The sequence below is a fragment of the Crotalus tigris genome, unplaced genomic scaffold (genome assembly GCF_016545835.1).
Source record: "Crotalus tigris isolate CLP2741 ecotype Arizona unplaced genomic scaffold, ASM1654583v1 scf7180000024506.7606697, whole genome shotgun sequence".
Taxonomy (NCBI): domain Eukaryota; kingdom Metazoa; phylum Chordata; class Lepidosauria; order Squamata; family Viperidae; genus Crotalus; species Crotalus tigris.
The window spans coordinates 338,852-361,887 of NW_024100678.1; the positions used below are offsets into that span (position 1 = coordinate 338,852).

The 23,036-nt window shown below is 36.6% G+C and overlaps 1 long non-coding RNA gene across 2 annotated transcripts; it reads right to left on the bottom strand.

The window, feature by feature from the left end:
* Nucleotides 1–1,455: 1,455 nt before the first annotated feature.
* Nucleotides 1,456–19,816, bottom strand: LOC120303865. 2 transcript variants are annotated; one of them, XR_005555548.1, is made up of 4 exons: nt 19,719–19,816; nt 6,557–6,634; nt 4,490–4,619; nt 1,456–1,674 (listed from the first exon to the last, which is right to left on the bottom strand). It is a non-coding gene; the product is annotated as an uncharacterized LOC120303865 (long non-coding RNA). The 2 variants fall into 2 exon arrangements; XR_005555549.1 differs by having other exon boundaries at nt 4,439–4,619.
* Nucleotides 19,817–23,036: the final 3,220 nt, after the last annotated feature.

Below are 23,036 nucleotides of genomic sequence, written 5' to 3' on the forward strand. Positions count from 1 at the left end.
TGGAGAATAGCTTGACTCCCTCTTCTTTGTGGCAATCCCTGAGATATTAGAACACTGCTATCATGTCCCCCCTCGTCCTTCTCTTCATTAAACTAGACATACCCAATTCCAGCAACTATTCCTTGTAAGTTTTAGCGTCCAGTCCCCTAATCATCTTGGTTGCTCTTCTCTGTACTTTTTCTAGAATCTCAACATCTTTTTTACATTGTGGTGACCAAAACTGGATGCAGTATTCCAAGTGTGGCCTTACCAAGGCATTGTAAAGTGGTATTAATACTTCATGTGATCTTGATTTTATCCCTCTGTTAATGTAAGCGGAGAGGGGATGGTTTGTGTGTGTGCCTGCCGCTTGTGCAAATGGAGCTTTGTACGCTCATGTACTTGCCCACTACCTGCATGGCCTGGTTCCCAACACGCCACGGCCCAGGACCAGGATGTGGCTCTGGGCTTGGGGATTCCTGCTTTATTTATATTGCTCTATTGATTTAAACTTTACCAATGTACAAGAAATGTATAAAATTTGTATCAAAATACTGTAGATGCAGCAAAGTAAGGAGAGAGATTTCTATGTTACACTTCTCCCAATTCTGGAATTTTAAAAATGTCATTGCCTTTCATCCTGTCTGCAAATTTCTTTAACCAGATTGGTTTTTTAAATGTGGATGTTTAAATTTCAATAAAAATTAATATTAAAATAGATTGTCAGATGCAGCACAGAGAATGGTTCTGAAAATTATGAAGGTAAGAAAGACCTTTGATGTGGAAATGGAATGAATGATTATAAATGATTATACACAAGTAGAAAGTAAATGACTTTGGGTGCCTTGATAAAATGTCCTTTCATAAGAAATAAGGTGGAGTTCAGTTGTGCTTTATTTTATAACTTGCATTCTAGTCCAGAAAGAATTTTTCCCCTCCCATTGATTAGGAAAAAGTATGCTAAGATACCCAGTGAAATAATTAGTGGTGTGCTATCAGTTCATAATATTTATGTAGTAGTCAGATGGCTTTATTTGCAGTTGCTGTCAAGATTAGGATAAACTCGTTAAGAATAATACTTGAACTGTGATTATTTTAATTAATGTGGAAATTATATGGTAGCATGCGTAGTCTTGTGGTGTTTTAATCAATTTGAAAGTCATATGGTAAGTTGTATTGATCCACAATATAATATTCCAGGCCACTTGCTCTATTGTAGATATTAGAATTATGAACTGGATTGATCTTGGCTACTGTTGGAATAATACAAACTGAGCTGCTTCAATTCTCAGTTAAATGCTCTTTCCATTGGTTAACTCTTCTGAGTTAGGCAGAGGGATATTTTAAATATATATTTTTCTTACTCCTGACTGTAATGTAGTGCCCTAGCCTGAGCTTTATTGCCCAAAAATGAGGAGTCAAAACTTCTTAATTCCCAGACAAGCCAACCTTCCCAATGTCAATTTATTTGGAAAATGCTGAATCACATGATAAGGCAGAAGCTCCTAAAAATGCTGGATCAATCCAAAGACTGCATTGCTTACATAGAAGGCATGTTGAGAGATAAATGGATGGGTTGCAGATTTCATATCCCTCCCTCTTTGAAGTGAACAGTGTCACTTTGGATTGATAGGATTTTGTGGATCTTCAGAATCTCTCCTTCAAATCAGTGCTTTGGATCCAAACCATTATGACCTATCACAGATAAACAAAAACTGATTTTAGGATTCTAGGACAAACTGAATATTATGTCCTTAAATATGACTTGTAAGAGGAAGTATCATTTCCAGTAATTTAGAAGTATAGATAGGTAACAGAAATATAAATAATCAAGCGGGGGAAGGACTGCATGAACTAAGTTAAGGCAAAATATGCTGGGGGAGGCTTGAAAAAAGATAAGCTTTTTAGGAAAAACAAAACAAAAACCCAAAATACAGATAATTCCTGTGCAAAACAAGGTAGCGGATTAAAATTCAACGCATAACATTTCCAAAAGAATGCTGATTGAAAGGAATAAGTTTAGAGTTGAGGTTTTGTGCATTTTCTGTAAATTGTTCTGCAAAAAACATCTGTTTTGAAAGTGGCATATCAATCCTTAAATAAAAAAATGAAAGAATTATGGAAAAGATGCTTTAAATGTTGAATTCTAGGAGAAGCCATCACTTCCCAGTAGAGCACATGAATGATGCCTCCAGCATGATTCTAGTTCCTTATAACTTACAACACTTGGTTTAATGATCATTCAAAGTTACAATGGCATGGAAAAAAAGACATGACCATTTTTCACACTTATGACTGTTGCATCATCCGTATGGTCATGTGAACAAAATTCAGAGACTTGGCAACTCATATTTATGATGGTTGCAGTGTCTTGGGGTCATGTGATTACCTCTTGTGACCATCTGACAAGCAAATGGGGAAGGGAGTTTCACTTAACAACCATGTTGGTAATTAAACTTATGTGATTCACTTAACGAATGTGGCAAGAAAGGTCATACCTCACTTACTAAATGTCTCACTTAACAACAGAAATATTGGGCTCAATTGTGGTCATACATTGAGGGTTACCTGTATGGTTACTTTAAAGAATCTTAGCAGGACATACATTACAATTCTTTCTTTGAAACCTTAAGAGCATAAGCTAGAGCGTATAGATTGCTTCATATGTGATATATTTCATTTTTCTGCTAGGAAGCATAATCTTATTAACTGAGATGACAGAGGGGAGAGACACAGAGAGAGAAAATGCATGAAAGTTAGTACTTGTTTCTCTTACAATACATATGGCTATGTACTGGATTCTATGGCTACACCCTTTTCATGAAGAAGAGCCTTCTCTGCCGTGGCTCCTGCTCTTTGGACATCTTACCCCTCCAGAGTGAGATCTGTTCCTTCTGAGCTACCATAAAGACCTGAAAGCCTGGCTCTGTCCCTTGGCTTGGGACCCCAATGAGGGAGCGCCACCCTGAAGGTGGTTTTGATAGGCCAATAGCAGATCCCATCTCACTGCCTGCACACCTTGTTCCCTCCCTCTCCATCTTTATATTGTCTTATTATTTTATTACTATATTGTATATATTTATATTGTTTTATTGCTTTTAACTTTGTAAATCACCCAGAGTCACCTTGTGGTGAGATGAGTGCCAAATAAAATAAATAAATAAATACATCATGTCCATTTTTTTCTACTGTTTTCCCCAATATATGTGATCGAGCATACCTTTTTGTAATGTAAACATTTTTGTTGGAAATAAGGTATCACAACTTGAAACAGCCATGTGTGTATTCACTTTGTATTCAAATTCACATTTGAAACATGATTTAGATAACATTGTCTCATATTTCAAACTAACATGATTATCTTTCATTGCTAAATTTGATCTGAAGAAAGCTTAAGTCAGTTCTCTTGTCCTCCAAGTATTTTCAATTCTAAGCAATTTAGAATCTGGAGGGTTCCAATTGTTGTATATACTCTTGACTTAAGCAGTGAAGTTGTTTCTTATTTCGCATATCCTCCACAGATCAACAGAAATCATGCTTATCATACTCTTTTGATATTTATGACTAGGTTATCAGCTGGAGATACAGATAATTTCTTCTCCCCCTTTAATCACTTGAAATCTCACTGCATCTTATCCAAGAATGCCAAAAATCATCTGACCTCTTTTATGGAAGTTTGGGATTCCTATTAGACTTCAGGAAAGATCTTTTGAACATTACAAAATTGGACAAATTTAAACTGTTATAATGTTTAATGTATAGATTTGCCAGAATGATGACCATTATGATGCCAATTTCTGCTTTAGAACATGTGGTTACCGCAGTGGAAGGAACTTGTTCCATGAAAATGAACAGGGTCAGAACCATGGGGCATTTAGGATAGAACATTTTCCATGGTGGAGAATACGCAGCTTGATATAATTGTGCATTATGTGCTGTCTGTATTTTTTTTTAACATGTCCTGCGCTGACCTTGCAAGAGCAACGTATATCCTTGTGAACACTTGCTTGATTAATCGTCTCATTGATCACAAGGCTTTTGATAGGGCTGTCCTGTTGCTGGCAGCTGTTTTTGGAGTACTTGGCACACTTCCTCATTGATTTGTGCTATCATGATCATATTATGCTTGCCCAGCATTCTTTACAAAGGTGACGTATAAAGTGGTGGGTCAACATTAAATTGGCACTCCTGGATGTTAAAAAACCTTGAATTATGTTGACCCTGGCAACATTCAATGCTTGCTCATTCAGCCCCAAGCTAATAAAAATCTATATTCACATCACACCAGCCATTTTAAAGGCCTTGTAATGAATCATACTCTCTCTATATGCTAAACTTATGTTCTGTTACACATTTTTTTATTCTTAAGTTACTAACCTGTCTAGGAAAACATTTTAATATAAAATATTTAGCACCAAATATATCTTGTTCAGGGCAAAGGTTATCCCAGGCTTCTCACCCTGGGTCTCTCCAGTGATTTTTATTACAGGTCATTCTGATATTATATTACCATTCCCCTCATCTCCAGACAGCATTGTTGTTTCTGAAACATCCTGGAGTCTCAAGTAATGGATGGCTAGTCTTTTTCATCTAGCATTCTGATTCTCACAATGGTTGGTCAGAGTCCTCTGAAAATTCACCTGAAAGACATAAAGGCTATAATTCTCTTTTACTGTTCCTAGTGCCTGCTTTTTAGGAATATATTAGCTTTGTACATGGTGGCCATTTCTACCTGTTACAATGAATCATTACAATGAATTATCTAAACTAAACATGGCTATATGCTCTACGTGGATATGCTAAATTAATATGTGTCCTAACAGATTTGCTGCTATACTTTTCCTTATTCCTTGTTTGACAAATCTCCAAACTTTTTTAGAAATTCTGCAAAGTATGCTAAATGATATAGTTTTGGAGCTGAAGCCCCCAAAAACAATAATGGTGTAAAAATGTGCTATTACTGCTAGTCAATAACATATCAATTTTGCATTAATACATGCACATGCATATAAATACCTATCCCTCCCTCCCTCCCTCCCTCTGGTAAACATTGTTCTATTCCTAGAAAATACAACTTAACTACTTGGGAATCTTAAACCATGATCATTTTTATAATATTGTAGTGACTCCTCTCTTCTTAACTGAAGCTACTGTTTCAGAAGGAACTTCCCTCTTCACCAAATTTCAATTTCTAAGATTCTTCTTGAGATGCTACAACTGTAACTAAATTAATGATCGAACATAATTCTGTAAGTAGAGATACCTTGCAGCAAGGGACTGTTAACATGTCAATATTTGAGGACTTTCCCAGAAATACGATAAAAGGGTTTTTTTTTACAGTTTTTTAAAAACATAATTTATCAGACTTTCTTTCCCCATTATTATTTACTCCATTCTATTACATACACTTTTATTGATTAGTTCACTACAGTGACATCCATTAAAAATACTAATCTAAAACCCTAGCATGATTTGCAAATGCTAAATCAAATTCATGCCACAGTATGGCATAGTATAATGATTCAAAATGCTGCTATTAGCCCTTCTCTCATTTTGTTAGGTTTTATTTATTTATTTTTTTTTTGCCTTCTTCATTTTAGGGGTTTGTGTTTTTAGTGTGTTTCAATGATTTTCTTGCTTAAAATTTGATTTAAAAGTGGAATGAAATATTTTCATCTATGCATTTAATATATAAAAATAACCATCAGTCTGTGGGGAGAAGGGAGCAATAATAATGGCATTTTAAAAAGAAAGTGAATTTCCTCACTAGATTATGGTATGTATATGAGTTTAATTATTGTTGCCACTTTTTCTGATTGACTCAGTTCATCTCTGGTGTAAAACTTCAGAGTTTGGAGGTTTTTTTAAAAGACAAAGTGGTTTTAGATTTGACTTTATGTTTAATTTTTAAAAAGTTCTGCACTGATATAGCCTGGGCTACCATGCACTTAATTTGGGTTTATCTGGACATTGAAGGGATGAGAGTCATTAGCAGTTCTATCTCTAGCAACAGACAAAACCTATGTGCAGTTGTGCACTATGCAATAAAACCTGGGCAAACAGTCTTAAGAGTTTGCATTCATCTTCTTTTTTCTGCATAATATAAATTCCTGTTTAGCCTGCAAAATTAAAAATAGTTTTGGTCCTGTTCATCTTCTATATAGTTTTAAGAAGGAATCAGAATTGTCTCTAATGTCTGGGAATTACAGGGACCCAAAATTGTTGACATCAAGATAAAAAATAGGTGAAAGTTCAGTTGTTTTACCATACTTTTTTTTTTTAAAAAAAATCTTGATTCAGTTTACAGAAGTATTGCAATCTCCTAATGCCACATCCAGCATATTAACCCATTTATGATTACAGATAGCCAGAGGCACTACAAAGACATAAGATGAACCCAAATGCTTTAAAATAAATAACAACCCACAGACCAGGTTACTTGCTAATAGAGAATAATTCTAAGCTTTCTAATCTTCAAGGAAATGAAGGAAGAAAGAATATTAGTAGCAAGAACATCCTACTTTTTTGTATTATACAGTTCATCAGTTGGTAACTTTGGTAGTTATCTCAAACTTACCATTAATCCTCCTGAAGTCATGCACCACTTGACTGATTACCCTCTGGTTTATATTCTTACAGATCTGGTAGCTGTCAACTAAACAAATGGAAGATAACATTGTCTGGGTCTCTATAAATTCAATATTTTTAGTGCAATATTTTAACACCGAGCCTTATTATATACTGACACTCTCCATCTTTGTCTAAGCACTGTGCCATTTTAAAGACATTCATAATGGCTGTTTTCCCATATCTCACCCAATGGCTTGCATTTTAAGCAAGGGTTTGTTCATAGAAATGGATAGTAAGTAAGTAGAGTACCCAATCAGCAGTCATTTTTTCTGCTTTTAATTTATGGATTGCTAATTTCTCCCACCAGCTGTTGGGACCTTCCAGTGTTCCTTGATTTAACTTTTTTATGTCCCAAATATTATACAAGAAGCAAGAATTTCCAGCGTTTCCTTTTCAATCCATGTACTTATTACTTCAGATTTCTGCACATTTGCCTAGTGAGCTGCAAAATATTCCCCGTGTGGGACCCAGTTGCACAGGAATATTTGTTTCTGAAACTATTAAAAAATGCAGAGCAGGCTCGGTGTTATTTATCAAAAACAAACGGCACAACTTATAATCAATGGGGGTTTGTCAGAGGTGTTTACAATAGAGAAGGGGACTAGACAGGGTTGTCCACTGTCACCGTTGCTGTTTGTTTTAACTTTGGAAATATTGCTGATTAAAATTCGAGATTCACAGCAAATAAAAGGAATAGAAGTTAATAAAAAAGAATATAAACTAAGGGCTTTTGCAGATGATTTGGTGGTTACCTTATCTCAACCTACTTATTCTGTAATAGAGTTATTACAATTGATATATCAATATGGACGAGTTTCGGGTTTCAAAATTAATAATAATAAGACTAAAATATTGCCTAAAAATATGACTAATCTGGATAAGCAGATGTTGGTTAATCTGACAGATTTTGAGGTTGTTAATAAGGTAAAGTACCTGGGGGTTACTTTATCTGTTTCTAATGCAAAACTGTACAAAAATAATTATGAAAGGCTGTGGGTCAATATACAAAGAGACATGAAAAATTGGGAAAAGTTGCAATTATCTCTTTTGGGAAGAATTGCAGCGATTAAAATGAATGTGTTGCCAAAGTTTCTTTTTTTATTTCAAATGATACCCATTTTAAAGAATGAGGTTAACTTAGATGAATGGCAGAAAGGTATTAATAAATTTATCTGGGCAGGGAGGAAACCTAGAGTAAAACTTAAAATTATACAAGATATTCGTGAGAGAGGTGGACTCAAGGTACCGAATTTGAGGTTGTATTATGATGCTGTGGTTTTAACATTAATAAGTGATTGGGTTAATTTAACAAATGTGGAAATACTCCTCTTGGAGGGTTGGGATTTACTTTTTGGATGGCATGCCTATCTAATTTTTAATAAAAAGGTTGATAGGGCTTTTAAATCTCATATTATGAGGACTTCTTTACTTTGGGTTTGGAGGAAATATTATAGAAATGATTTTAAAATTCAATTATGGGCTATTCCATGGCATGCGATAGAAGGGATAAGGAGAGGGGTTAGGATGGATAGCGTTTCTTATGCACAATTACTTAGATGGGATGGTAAAAATTGGCACTTAAAATCTATGGAAGATTTAGCACAGGAAAATATTATATATTCATGGTTTCAGTATAGACAAATAGTGGATAGGTGGAAGATAGATCGGAAGGTGGGTTTGCTTAGAGAAGATGAGAATTTGTTTAAACAAATAAAATATCAAAGACGAACTCACATTAAGAGAATTTATGGGGTCCTAGTAGAATTGAACTCAGAAGCAGAGTTAGTCAAAGAATGTATGATCAAATGGGCACAAAACTTTGGTGAACCGGTTCTACTAGATACCTGGGAAACTATTTGGGTGAGGAACGTTAAATTTACGCAAGCCCAAAATTTAAGGGAGAATTTTTATAAAATGTTTTATAGATGGCACCTTGATCCACAAAAAATGTCTCGTATGTATCCCGATCTACAGCCTAAATGTTGGAGATGCGGATGTTTGGATGCTACATACTATCATATCTGGTGGTCGTGTAAAAATATAAAAGTTTTTTGGATTAAGATATGGTGGAATATTCAAAGAATTTTTAGAAGGAGGGTAAAATTTACCCCACAATTGTTTTTATTAGGTATTGTTACTGATTGTGATACTAAAGATATTACATTGATGTTAAACTTAATTACAGCTGCAAGGTTGTTAGTAGCACAATTTGGAAGAAGGAATCTTTGCCTACTTTGCAAGAGTGGCTTTTTAAAGTTTCTTATTTGGCGGAAATGCAAAGATTTCGGCCTTCCTGAAGGATCAATCACAAGAGAAGTATGTTGTGGTATGGAGGAAATGGATAGACCTTATACAACATAAGATGGATATTAAAAAATATTATTTAGCTTTTTAATAATTTATATTGAAAAGCCAAATTTTTTTCTTTCTTATTTTTTTTCTTCTTTCCCTTTTTCTATTTTTTTTCCTTTTTTTGTACTTATCTTTTTTTATATATATTTTACTCTTAATTATTTTATAATTTGTTTAAGTAATGTATTTAGATTTGTTTGCAGTTTTATAACTTATATTGAAAAGTTAATCTCTTTCTTATGTTTTTCATGTATTTCTTTTTTTTTTCCTTTTTTTCTGGTATTTATGTTTTTTTTTTGTTATATATATATTGTTGTTAATTATTTTGTAATTTGTTTAAGTAATGTATCTAGATTTACTTATATTTTATATTTTTCTTAAGACTTTTTGAAGAAATTTTAATTAAGCCTATATGCAGCTCTGGAATAGTCGGGGGAGGGAGGGGGAGGGTTGGGGAGGGATGGGGAAAATTGTTTTGTTTTTGTTATTGTAAAATCTTAAAAAATTTCAATTAAAAAAAATGCAGAGCAGGATAAAATGTCTTCTGTTCTCTATGGTAGGTTAGCAGCAAGTCCTCTGAATTTTTCTTTCCAGAAAATCATATAACAGATGACTTAATGATGACAATTCAGGATAACACAGGCCTTTTACTCAATGCTGGGTGGAAAGGCAATCCATCCATTCTTGAATCATTCATTCTTGAATGTTTATCTTCTGTAAAATTTAGTTTTATATGGGTTGAAAGGACCCATGCGTTTCATGGATCTTAACATTGATTAGCATTAGTCTGTTACTGGCATTTTGCAAACATTGGGGGCATTACACTGTGAGAAATGCACTGAAATTGATGTGGGAGGATGGGGCCCCATAAATGTCTCATTTGGTAGCACCCCAATTATTTCTAAAAATGAAAAAGTCAAATTCTGAGGTGGAATGTCTCATTCTAACAATCCTGTGTGCAAGGTTTGTAACTATGGTTACTGCTGAATTCTGAGGAATATTTAATTCATTGCTCAATATAACCATCTTCAGGGAATCACAAGGTACAAGGTTTTCCTCTTGATAATCTTTTATCCTATGGGTACAATTTTTAAAAATTCACTTTTGGGAATCATAAGATGTAGATGGTTCATATATTTGATTTGTTTGGCATTGGTGTAGTATATTGCATGAATCCAGCCAACTGAGGCTTACAGTATTTAATAAACCACAGTTAAGAAAAATAGTTTTTTATAATACACAAAGCTAATCAGCATGTAAAATAACAGCACATTCCTCTAATCAGTCAAAATATAATTCTCAGAGTTGTACAATGATTTAGATTAAAAGAGAAAATATACCTGGGGGCATATGGGAAAATTCATTAAAGCAACTGTATGTCATCCAAGTTACAGAGCAATCCCAGGAAAAATAATGGTTTATTTTAAGATTTTAATATAGGTTACATTTAAGATGAAATACATTGCTGTATTTCACAGTATCCTTTCTCCTTCAAATCTAAAATACTACCTTGCCCTATCACCACTACTGTGTATTTCTTAAACAGTCATTTCAAAAGAGTTCCTCTGCTGCTAGGGAATTCTAAACATTGTCATTCTTACGCAACTTGAGGAAGGATGATTTATTGGACACAAAGTAGAATACAATTTAGGATCTTTTATACAATTAAGAGGTCTGCCACTGAACTACTGGAACATTAAGATAAGGATAGGTTGATGACTTAGAAAGACGTGTCCATTTATATTCAAAAATATTTCAAAAGAGAGACAATGACACCAAAATCCTCATTTTCTAGGCTGAAAGCTAAACTGGACTATTTGCCTCCATACTGAGAATGTCATGTGCATATTTTAATTTAATATAGCATATATTTTAAATATTATTAAAAGTTTGTATCAAAGCAATCTATCAATTAAAAAAACTAATAAAATATCAAATATTTTTGATCAAACATTTCCTAAAAATAAAACTAGATTAACAATGCAGCTATGTCTTCGTGGTTCTAAGTTCTCTTTCACTGGGGATCTATCTGCCCACAATGCTATAACTTGGTATTTCCAAGGTTGAACCATCCATTGAACACTGGACAACTCTCTGATTAAAAATCACCTAGTTCTTTCTGATACTAGAAGTTACAGGAAACGTGGCAGATAAAAAAACTTGATGAAAACATTAGTTTTAGGGCCTCGTTTGATGCCCTCAATTAGCATCCAATGAAATAATTTTCCTGATAATTTCAATGAACTACATAGAGCTGCATTGATGATATCTAGAAAAGCAAGTTGGAGTTGTACATGATTATATCACATGCAAAATTAACCAAGAAAGGGCTCTTTCAGCATAAACACATCTAGTAATAATAATTCCAGTTGCTCCATTGGAGTCTAAGAAGATTGTCTATATAGGTAGTCCTTGACTTACAACCACAATTGGGGCCAGAATTTATGTTGCTAAATGTGCTACCCTGCTCACTCACTCACACACACACACACACACACATGTGATTTAGTGAGTTTATTAATATTCTCCAGCAAGTCCCTTCAACTTGCCCCAAACAAGTCCAGCCATGAGCAAATCAAGGTTAGCCCACAGAGCAATGGCCCAATAGTCCACAAGGCACTTGAAAGCTGCTCAAACAAACTAACTATACCAGACAAACTTAAATCCACCAGGCAGAACTTAAGTCCACACACAGAGAGCTCATGGGGCAAGAAAAGTTTGGAGTTTCCAAGGCATGATTCAATTCCAAACACAATGATAATCCAGAGTGAAGTAGGAAACATGATGACCAAACACATAGCTAGAAAACAGACACATTGTTCCCAGCAATGCCTCCATCTATCTGCTATGATAAATAGCTTCTGGTGCAGCCCATCAAGACCAGTTGGGTCCTCTCCTCTTGAGTAGTTTGTCTGACCTTCTCTGCCCCTGCCATTTTTCTGCCCTACGTGTTTTTGGATCAGGTGCAGAAGGCTGTTCCTCCTCATCTTTGCTGGACTCCTGCTACTACAAGCTTTCCCCAGCTGGAGCCTCAGCCAAATTCTTTCCGGATGACTGTTCAGAGCCATCAATCAACTCAGTTCCTGATATGCCAGGAATTCATTCATCCTCCCCTGAGCTGACATCTGAGGAGGTATCTGGGGAATCGTTCAAGGGAGACATCACATTAAGTGACAAATATGTTAAGTGAGTTTTACCCTATTTTATGACTTTTCTTGCCACATTTGTTAAGTGTATTACTGTTAAATTAGTTACATGGTTGTTAATGAATCTGGCTTCCCCATTGACTTTGCTTGTCAGGTTGCAAAAGATGATCACATGACCCTGGGGCACTGCAACCATCATAAATATGAACCAGTTGTCAAACATCTGAATGTAAATAACATGACCATAGGGATGCTGCAACAGTCATAAGTGTGAAAAATGGTCATAAATCACTTTTTTCAGTGCCTTTGTAACTTCGAATGGTCACTAAATGAACTATTGTTAAGTCGAGGAATACCTGTATTAGCAAAACAGTTTTCATAATATTCTTGCATTATAATAGTTCACTAAGTCTTTGGATATTTTTCAAGTCTTTGAATTTCTGTAGTAAGTTAACTGTATCCTACTCTAGCACCTAACTAAACAAATAAACAAACACAAAAATCTCATTTACATGTGTGCACTGCCAATATCATCAAGGAAAATTGGTTATTAACAATTTATGCTGGAAAGCAGTAAAACACAAGATAAAAGTAGTATATTAGCTGCAATTTTGCCCTCTGAAATCTATGCTGTGAGGTACATTTTGCAATCAGCAATTTCACTGATTACAAGAAACAGTATGATATTTACCACATTAACATATTTGTAAACAAATTACTGCCTACTTTTTTGCATTTTACAATACATTGGCATTCTGAAGTTAATAGAATAGCTATGTGCAATGCTTTTTGTAATTCAGTTGGAATAGCACATTGTAATCTTTTTCTAATCCCTTTCAGGTCTACAGAGGATGGGGTAATTAAGGAAAAATTACTTTTTCATGATATTATAATGCAGGAATCCTAAGAATGGAATCTGTTTCAATTACCACTTTCCAAAAGTAAGTTGGGTTGTTAGAAAAGCAGGATTGGCAAAGTTCTTTTGAAATAACAAGCTAAATATTTTGTGGTTATGAGAAGTTTCCAAAAAAGAGGGATACCACTTTAATAGATATCATTCAGCATTCTCACGGTAGTGTAGGCTCATGCAGGGTGCTCAGAAGCTGATTCTCCATCAAGAAAAAGTTGATTACATGTCTACTTCTTATTGCAATTTATATATTACCCAAAAAGTTTTCAAAAATTTGTATGGAAATTGGGAATGGTTGTTTTCATTTAAATAGAAATACCGCTTCCCATAGTTGGGAAGACCGTGACCTCATCTTCATATGCAGCCTTCCATCCTTCTGAGGTTGTAAAATTAGGACACAGATTGTTGGGGACAATATGCTGATTGTGTACACTGCTTAGAAAGGTCTGTAAAGCACTATGAAATGGTATATAAGTGTAAATGCTGTTGTTATTCCCCTAACTGCAGTATGAATATTTTACTGTCATATATGACACATCCTTAGGACATTGGCTGTATCTCATTCCAGCTTGTAGTGGAAGCAGCTGAAAGTCATTTTCACGCTTGATTGTGTATGTGTTACCTTTACTGCAATTTCTTCCTTAGATTAAATATACCTTTGTTAATGGATCAGAATCCCTCTATTCTTGGAGTTACATACTATAAAAGTGAAAGCCTATGGAACTGTGGGTTTTTTTGCACGAGGACAAAGTCAGTTTGCCTCTAAGTCCAATATATTTACAAGCAAATGGGGGAAAAGTCCATTTACATTTGCACTTTAACCCAATCTCCCTAGAGGCTACGAGATAGGATGTCCCTCTGGGACAGGAGGCCTTTGGTTACCTGCTGGTGATTTAACTGACCATTATTTCATCCAGAGATGAAGTAATCCCAGGGATACATTATTGTGATTCTTATCCCAGTTACTTATCACCAGTAAGTTACTTAGTGCTTGGTTTTACTTATCACTACCAAGATGGTGTTTTTATCAGCACTTTAATGTAGGTCAGGTCAGGAAATAGACACCACAAGGATGTAAGAATACTATATTATTGTACAATATAACCACCGAATCTTGAAAGCCTACCCAGATTTCTCAGAGTGGAAAATATCTTCTTTTTCTGTACTTATGGCATGTAAGAATTCTTATCTACCTCTCCTGTATAGGGTTATCAGGAAACTTTTAGGGAAGGTCAGATGAGCCATCATGTTTGCAGGCTGCTGTGACGATTGTATGTTTTCACTCATATTCACTTGGGTCTGGGCCTCAATTGGGCAATTAGGTTATTTGATAAGGACTGTGCCTTCTACTGTAATCTGGGATTGTTTTGATCTTGTGGAACCTGATGAACTTCTGTCCAATTCCCAATCCTCTCTTTCAGAGAAAGATTCTACAGAATGTGGAGGGGCATCATCTACAGAGGATCAGAGATGAAGAGCATTATCTGGATCTTTTCTAGTTAGGATTCAGGCTTGGATATGGGATGGAAATAATATTGGTTGTTCCTGTAGATGACGCCTTTAGAAATCTGGATGAGAGGAGTGAGCCACTCTTGATAATATTAGACATTTCATATCATAGTGTCTTCTTCCATCTCAATTTTAGGAATTCATCTGTTATATTAATTTAGAGCTGGGTGTACTAGTCTTCAAAGCTGGTGTTGCATCCATCACCCAAAGTTCCTTAAACAGAATAACAGTATAACGGAAGGGACCTTGCAGGTCTTCTAGTACACTACCTGCTCAAGCAGGAAAACCTATAACTTTTCAGACAAATGATTGTTCAATCTCTTCTTTAAAATCTCCAGTGTTGGAGCACCCACAATTTCTGTAGGCAAGTCACTCCAGCTGTCAGGAAATTTCTCTTTTGTTCTAGGTTGGTTCTCTCCTTGATTAGTTTCAATCCATTGCTTCTTGTCCTGCCTTCGGGTGGGAAGGCAAGACAGGGATAAATATGTCCTTCTCCCTATTTTTGCTTCCTTGCTTCCCTGAAGTTATTCTATGTCATCTCTTTGTCTGTCACTACTTGCTGTTGGTCTAAGAGACTGCTAATCTTAGATCACTTCTCAGACACAAATTCATCTAGTGCTTTCCAGGTGCCTGTGGGTATCAGGAATCCTGGAGATGATTTTGGAGAAAATATTCAGAAACTGTTACAAGAACATAAGATGGAGATGCATCCTTGAGCCCTGGAGAAAAACAAAGTATTTGGAAGGGATTCAGACTGGCTCCTCCCTGACTCCCTGGGTTTAAGACGAGAGGAAGGGAAAATGCAGACTTGCAGGATTCTGTTATTATACTGACTCAATAAAGTATCGTTCTAGTTTTTTTATGGAGTCTGTTTCCTAATCTGAAAAACCTTGAAGGGCTGACAGCAAGGGTGATTAATGATATAAAAATGTTGGGTGCAACCAGGCAATCAAAGGCCCACTCCTTATCACACAGATATCAATAAACTGAAATCATAATTATCTACATAAATCAATCCTGCAAACCGTTGAATAATTGGAGCCATATGTTTGTTTTTCCAGTACTGTACAATAAGTCTTTTGACTGTAAGTTCATGTTTTTTGTCCAGAAGTCAACTTCCATGTGATAGCAAATATTAAATCTCAAAGAAGAGTTAATACGTGTAATTGCTTCTTATTGAAATAGAACAATAGATTTAAATTAAGTGTTAATTTCATTGCATCTCCAACCACATAAATGCAATGAATTCATTTCAAAAATATTTCATGTTGAAAAGGATATCACTTAAAAATCTATAGAAAGTTTTGGAGTTATTTGAACCTCTCTTTCTTTATTGGTTAAGTAAAACATACAAGCCGCCCAAAATAGGTAAAAGTAAAATATACATAATTAAACATAGTGAAAAAAATGAAAATTATCAAATTATAAAGAGGACATTCTGGTAGCCCCTCACCCAACTCCATTCTCCTATCTTATCTGTTGTATATTTTTTTCAGCTCCCCCCTTTTATACATTTGTATTCTTTTTTGTTTTTTTGTACTTAAACAATAAATACAGAGAAAAAATCCATCCCTTGTTTGTATAATGTTTATAGAATATGTATTAGTCTTAATGTTTATAGAATATGTATTAGGTAGATCAGACAGGAAACTTTATTTTAAGATTACATTAACAGAATCTTGAAAATCTGGAAGGATTTCTCTTCCCCTGTTCTCCTGGGTGTGTGTGTCTCTTCTGAGCTTCTGGCTCCTCCCACATTCTGTTGTGGGCTTAGCTAGCATATTTCCCACTGTTCCATTAGCTCAGTGGTTCTCAACCTGTGGGTCGGGACCCCATTTGTGGTCGAACGACCATTTCACGGGGGTCGCCAATTTTCCCCCCTTTTCCTTAGCTGTGCTACTCCCTTTTATTCTATTGGCTTTTGAAAGCCAATAGAATAGACTCTCTTGAATAAAGTCTAATTTATTGGCTTTCAAAAGCCAATAGGAATTGTCCAGGCTGTCTCTGCCCTGCTGAGTCCGCCAAAAGTCCCATTCTGCAAATGGTGCTGCAAGTTGTCTACAGCAAAGGCGAGCTGTCTAGAAGCTTCCACCCCTCCCTGCTGAGCAACTACTAAAAATATAAGTAAAAGAGGGCCAGGGGTGGGAGGTGGGAGGCCGGCGGGTGCAGGGAGGGTTGCTGGCATGCGTGGGGCCCGGTGGGTGCCTTACCTCCCTTGGGCTGGGCCAGCTGGTGCCCCAGCCGGTGGTCGGCCTGCTCCGTCTCTGCCGCTTGCCAGCTACGCCTCGGCCAGCACAGGGGGCGGCACCACGCATGTGTGGCACTCCTGGGCAGGGAAAGTCCTCGACTTACGACCGCTTGGGTAGTCCTCAACTTACGACTGGTTGGGGGTCGCGGCATTAAAAAGGTTGAGAACCACTGCCTTAGCTACATCTTGTTGTCTCACAAGATCACCCTAGGTCATTTCCACATGCCATCACTATATGTGAAAAAGGGATTGGGGTGCTCAATGACTCGTTATTTGGACATGTGCTTTCAGCCAGTAGAATATCACAAAGTATTGCCTATCCCTGTAATATTCTTCAAATAAATCTTTCTGTTATAGCTTTACAATCTGCTTAACTCATTATTGCTCAGGTTAAATTCCCATTCTTAGAAACGCTCATGTTCAGACAGAATGCTTCTCCTTAAAACATCTTTAAAGTGGACTTAGACTGGCCAGTCATTCAAATGGAATCATTATGAGGCAATATTCTTTAAATCTGAACACACGGACACCCTATGAATTGAGCAACCTCTGTACTTCCATAAAACTGTATGTTATCTTCCTATTATAAATTTCAAACAATGTGGAGTTGACTTGGGAGACATTCTCTCTCCTTGCCAGTTTAAAAAGAATGGGGGAGGGTAGCTGGGAGGTCATTTGCTTTTTCAATTTCTATAACTGTTTATCTAATACATAGAAAGGATGATAGAATGATATTGATATGGAACTCCTAGACATTTTTAGTGTTTAATGCTAAGTTGCAATAATTTACAAGAATTTTAATACTTCTTATATTAAATCCATATGTGGGTGGGTGGGTACACTATATATGGAAACAAACTTAAGTGACAGTTAAAATAACATTTGCCTTAGCAGCTTTTATCCATGTATTCCTTAGGCATCTGTCCCTCCAGTAAGCATAGATGTAATAGTGGAACTAAACTTTTTTATAGGATAAAAGAGATAGAAAATTATCTGTCTCCATTCTCTGCTAATCAGCAAGAATTATTTGTGTAATAAACAGTCTTGATGATAAGATAAACAGTCCCGATGATAAGAACTAGGGTTTACTACAGGCGCCTCTGGTCAAATATGGTCATTCTGTAACTTTGATTATCTTCCAGATCACTTCTGAAAGTTGCCACTGAATTGTATCTATTTAAATTACAAAAGGGTGGGTGTGGGTGTGTATGTATGTATGTTCAGATGCCATGTTGTGTATATACCTAGATTTGAATATTTGAAAAAGTAAGATTTTGAGGGGTGAAATTGATGACAGTGTTGGAAATGTCCTAATTCCCAGTGCATGTATAATTTGTCTGATAATCTCTTAAATGAGCCGAGGTGGCGCAGCAGTTAGAGTGCAGTACTGCAGGCCACTTTAGCTGACTGTGTTCAGCAGGTCAGCGGTTCAAATCTCACCGGCTCAAGGTTGACTCAGCCTTCCATCCTTCCGGGGTAGGTAAAATGAGGACCCAGATTGTTGGGGGCAATGTAAATATATATATACATTGCTTACTGGTGTACACCGCTTAGAGAGTGCTTGCACTTAAAGCGGTATATAAGTCTCATAAATAAATAAATAAATAAATAAATAAATAAATCCCTTCTTTTCCAAATAGCTCTGAGTATGAAAACTATCCTAGATCAAATAGCTTGGTAATTAATTATGTATTTCAAAGTGATGAACTTAGAAATGATATATGGGATATTCAACTTAATCAATATTTCAAGTGTAATTCTTTAGACTGTTTTCATAAAAGACTAAAACCAATTTTCAGGTACTTTTTCCCATAACCGTTAAGTTATGTTGATCCAAAACCAACCCATGTACTCACCAACCACCATTAATTAATTATTTAGTAATGTTTAAATACACACTGACACACAAACTTTACAATCAATATTGTGTGCACTTGTTTTTTCTTGCCTAAGTGCAATAAAAACTGAATTGCATTTTGTTGGATAAGGCCCAATGTCCTCAAGTCTGTCGAGATTCTTCCTGTTGGTAAAGGAAAGAAACATAAATGAAATCTGGCATGGATATTGAAACTTACAATATATTAAAATGATACTACCAAGCATTGGGTCTAGAACTATAAGATTTGAGCTGCAAAAATCTAGATTGTCACCAAGTAGCACAAAAGAGGAACAGAAAATTCTTTTTGCTATCATCTAGTGGTCACCCTCACTTAACCTGGCCCAGCTGCAGTGTACAAAATTGCTCCAAAAGCAGTTTTTCTGTTTGTAATAATGAAAATTTGCAGAACCTGTGAGAGGGCTATGGGAACTCTTGCTTCCTTCTCCTTCTGGGCTATAGCATTTTGCTTGAAAGGAAAAGGGTGGCTTGATGGCTTTACAGTACAAATGCACCTCACTTCAGGCTACTCATAGATATTTTGCAGATGATTGGACAAATGCCCATCATCCCGAGGTGGCTCAGCAGTTAGAATGCAGTACTGCAGGCCACTTTAGCTGACTGTGTTCAGCAGGTCAGCGGTTCAAATCTCACCGGCTCAAGGTTGACTCAGCCTTCCATCCTTCCGGGGTAGGTAAAATGAGGACCCAGATTGTTGGGGGCAATGTATATATATATATACATTGCTTACTGGTGTACACCGCTTAGAGAGTGCTTGCACTTAAAGCGGTATATAAGTCTCATAAATAAAATAAAATAAATAAATCCCGTGGGCTCCTTTTTCAAGTACATAAAAGATTGTCAGCCTGTTTAGATATTGGCAGATTCTTGCAACTTATTCCCATATACATAACAGCCTTGGATAAATATTTTTCATATTTTTGTCAGGGAACCTACTTTCACCAAATAGTTTACCATGTTACTAAAATGACAGTTGCAAATCTTATTGGAATGTGCAGTTAAATTATATTCATTTACTCAGGCAATTCATCAGAGAAAAACACCCACTTTTTTATGGTGATACTGTAAAGTTGTGACAGCTTGGTCCTCATGTTTTCCTTCCAATCAGGTTCACACAGGAAGACACAGCAGTATCTCTTTTCACCTGCCCTCTTTGTTGTCTTAGAAACCCTGTTACCCGGCAGTGTTCTGGAATGAGTTATTGTTCTGCCTGCTGCTCAGAATTCTGAGACTTTGCTGATTGCAGGCAAGTGTATGGTTGAAGTTCTCACCTCCGCCCCACATCTCCCAAAGGGCCAACTCTCTGTTCTTTCCCTTGTCCAGAGGACAAACCCTTAGTGCCTTCACCTTTTTTTTGTCAATCATCCCCTCAAGTCCTTAGTGCCTGCTGTACAGTTAGTCCTTGACTTACAGGCATAATTGGGGCCAGAATTTCCATTGCTAAGCAAGGCACTTGTTAAATGAGTTGCATCAGCTTTTATGCAATTTTGTTTGCCTAAAAAGATTTTATAACTTTTCTCTTTTTTTGCCATAGTTGTTAAGTGAATTATATGATCATTTAGTGAATCTGTCTTTGCCCACCAACACTGCTTGTTAGAAAGCTACAGTTGGTAATCACATGACCCCAGAATGCTGCAACCGTCATAAGTACATGCCGGTTGCCAAGCGCCCACATTTTGATCATGTGACTGTGATGGTTGTAAGTGCAAGGACTTTGTAGGTCACCTTTTTTTCAGACTTGTTGTAACTTGGGACAGTCACTAAATGAATGGCTGTAAGTTGAGGATTACCTGTACCAGACTGTGAGGCCAGATCCCATCTGCATGCCCCAATACAAAAATCCACTGCCTCTTGGCGTCATAGGGAAGCTCATTGCAAATGATTTCCCCAGGGCTTTTTAACTGCTGAGCAGGGGCTGGCCCCATAGCACCACGGCATTGTTTTGTGTCATTAGCAGAGCACTGCATGTTCAGAGACTCCCCTGCAACCCCCCCCTTCTTGTGCCACAAAAGCAGAAGTTGGTTGCCTAGCCCTGCAGTTCATCCTGCTCACAGAGGATTGAAATGTTGAGAATCTCTGGATATTTGTTCTTCCTGTAATACCAGCAGCTTCTTGCAACCTACTTTGTGTTGAATACATGATCTAAAACCAGAAGGTCATGAATTCTAGACATGAAAGCTGATGGGTAACTATTGCCCAGTCAATCTCTCTCAAGCCAATCCACTTCACAGGGTTGTTGTGGGGAAAATAGGAGGCAGGAGCATTAAATATATATGCTCACCTGGAATTGACAAATAAAGTGTTTGTGTTGAAAAATAAAGGTGGCATAAACATTTAATCAATCACCAACCAATCCCTATTTATTAAATTGTTCCCTTTATGGTACAGAATAGAGGACTGATCACCTCATATCCTACTTTAATTTCTGAGGGGTCCTTGGTGCTCTCTGAGCTTGCTTGTTTTCTTGCAGATGTTTCATTACCCAAAGTAGGTAACAGCTTCAGTGTGGTTGAGGTTATCTAGTTTGGGTAATGAAATATCTGCAAGAAAACAAGCAAGCTCAGAGAACACCAAGGATCTCTCATTTCAATCCTGAGCTACAAATATTCTCCTTTATTGGTACTTTTATTTCTATTCTGCTGCTGTTAAATAAATAAAAGAGCTAAACCAAAACAACCAAAGTCACTGTTCACACTAACTACTCACAATATTGTTTCCAGCAGGCTTGGAAAGTTGTGGCCCTTTTGGTAGCTATAAATAGATATATGGACAATGTAAATACTTTGATGTTTCTCATGTGCTTCTATCCTTATAAATAAACATCAAGTGATATTTTTTGCTAGCTGAAGTGAGTGATGTGTTGGCATGCTCTGATTCAGGTATAGGGGCAAACAGTGGGTGGGGTACATACAAACCAAACTAGAAATTACCCACATTTTGAAGATATGGTGACACATCTGAAAGCAGTTACTCAGATTTTGAAAACTTTTAGATTAGGCAAAAAGGTTGTATCTGCTTACACTTTATTTTTAATAGAATAGTAGTAGAATATATTTAGTAGAATATCAGCCATCATGCAAAGCATAGGCTGGCTGGAATTGTTTTGAGCAATTGCCTTATGGATTGGGAGAAGAGTTCTAGCAATTTTTGTTTCTTGTCTGTTTAAAGCAGTGGTTCTCAACCTTTTTAATGCCGTGATCCCCAACCAGTCGTAAGTCGAGGACTACTCAACTGGTGCAGCACCGTTTGCAGAATGGGACTTTTGGCGGGCTCAGCAGGGCAGAGACAGCCTGGACAATTCCTATTGGCTTTTGAAAGCCAATAGAATTAGACTCTATTCAAGAGAGTCTATTCTATTGGCTTTCAAAAGCCAATAGAATAAAAGGGAGTAGCACAGCTAAGGAAAAGTGGGAAAAAATGGCGGACTGCATTGTTTGGCGACCCCCCGTTCGACCCCAAATGGGGTCCCGAGCCACAGGTTGAGAACCACTGGTTTAGAGTAAAAGATAAGATTGTTTCTCTAGAACTGTTTCAGTTTGCCATGTTTTAGCAAGTGGATTTCTTTTTCTGGTTCATGTCTGAAGGCATTATTATTATTAGAATGTATTTTCCCCTTGCTCTGCCCCAGGGATCTTACCAACATAAAACTAAGGCTGTAGCTACTGGGAAAGCAATGAGTTGTAAATTACTGGGGCATTAATGTTTTGTCAACCCAGCTAGCAAGAACTTTTTAAATGCAACAAAGGAAGGGTGGCTTGCTGGTTTCAGAGTGGTTCAGAGAGGTTTCAGTGGTTTCTCTTTAGCAACTGTTCTTATTTGCAGGTAACCAAATAAGTACAATAAGTTTTGGAATTGCAGAGATAGGGAGTGCTAGCAGTTAATGTTATTTCACTTTTGCATAGGGATCAAGGAGACTTTTGTTCATGGGAAGTCCAAGCATTGTTTGACTTGTGTTCCCTGCCTATTTGCCACATTCTTATGTTAGCAAAAGTGAAGACAATTGCAGGTCAGCTGCCAACTGTTTATTTATTTAACTTTCTAGAACTGCCCACTTTCTAATGTTTCTGAGCAGCATACAAGCTTTATGTTAAAAACACAAGGAAAAAACACAAGGAAAAAAGCCTAGTCATGTTGTGAAGGAAGAAAAGTAAATCCATTACATAATAACATCACACAACAATATAATTCATCCCCTATAATGGATACAGATGACATCCTAGTGCAGATCCTGGAGAAGAAGCCTGGTCTTCAAAGCTCTCCTGAAGGATAGAAAGTTCAAAGTTGTCCTGATCTCAGGGACAATGGTGTTCCAGAGGGCAAATGTAGCAACAAAGGAGGCTCCTGTATCCCATAAGATGTACTACT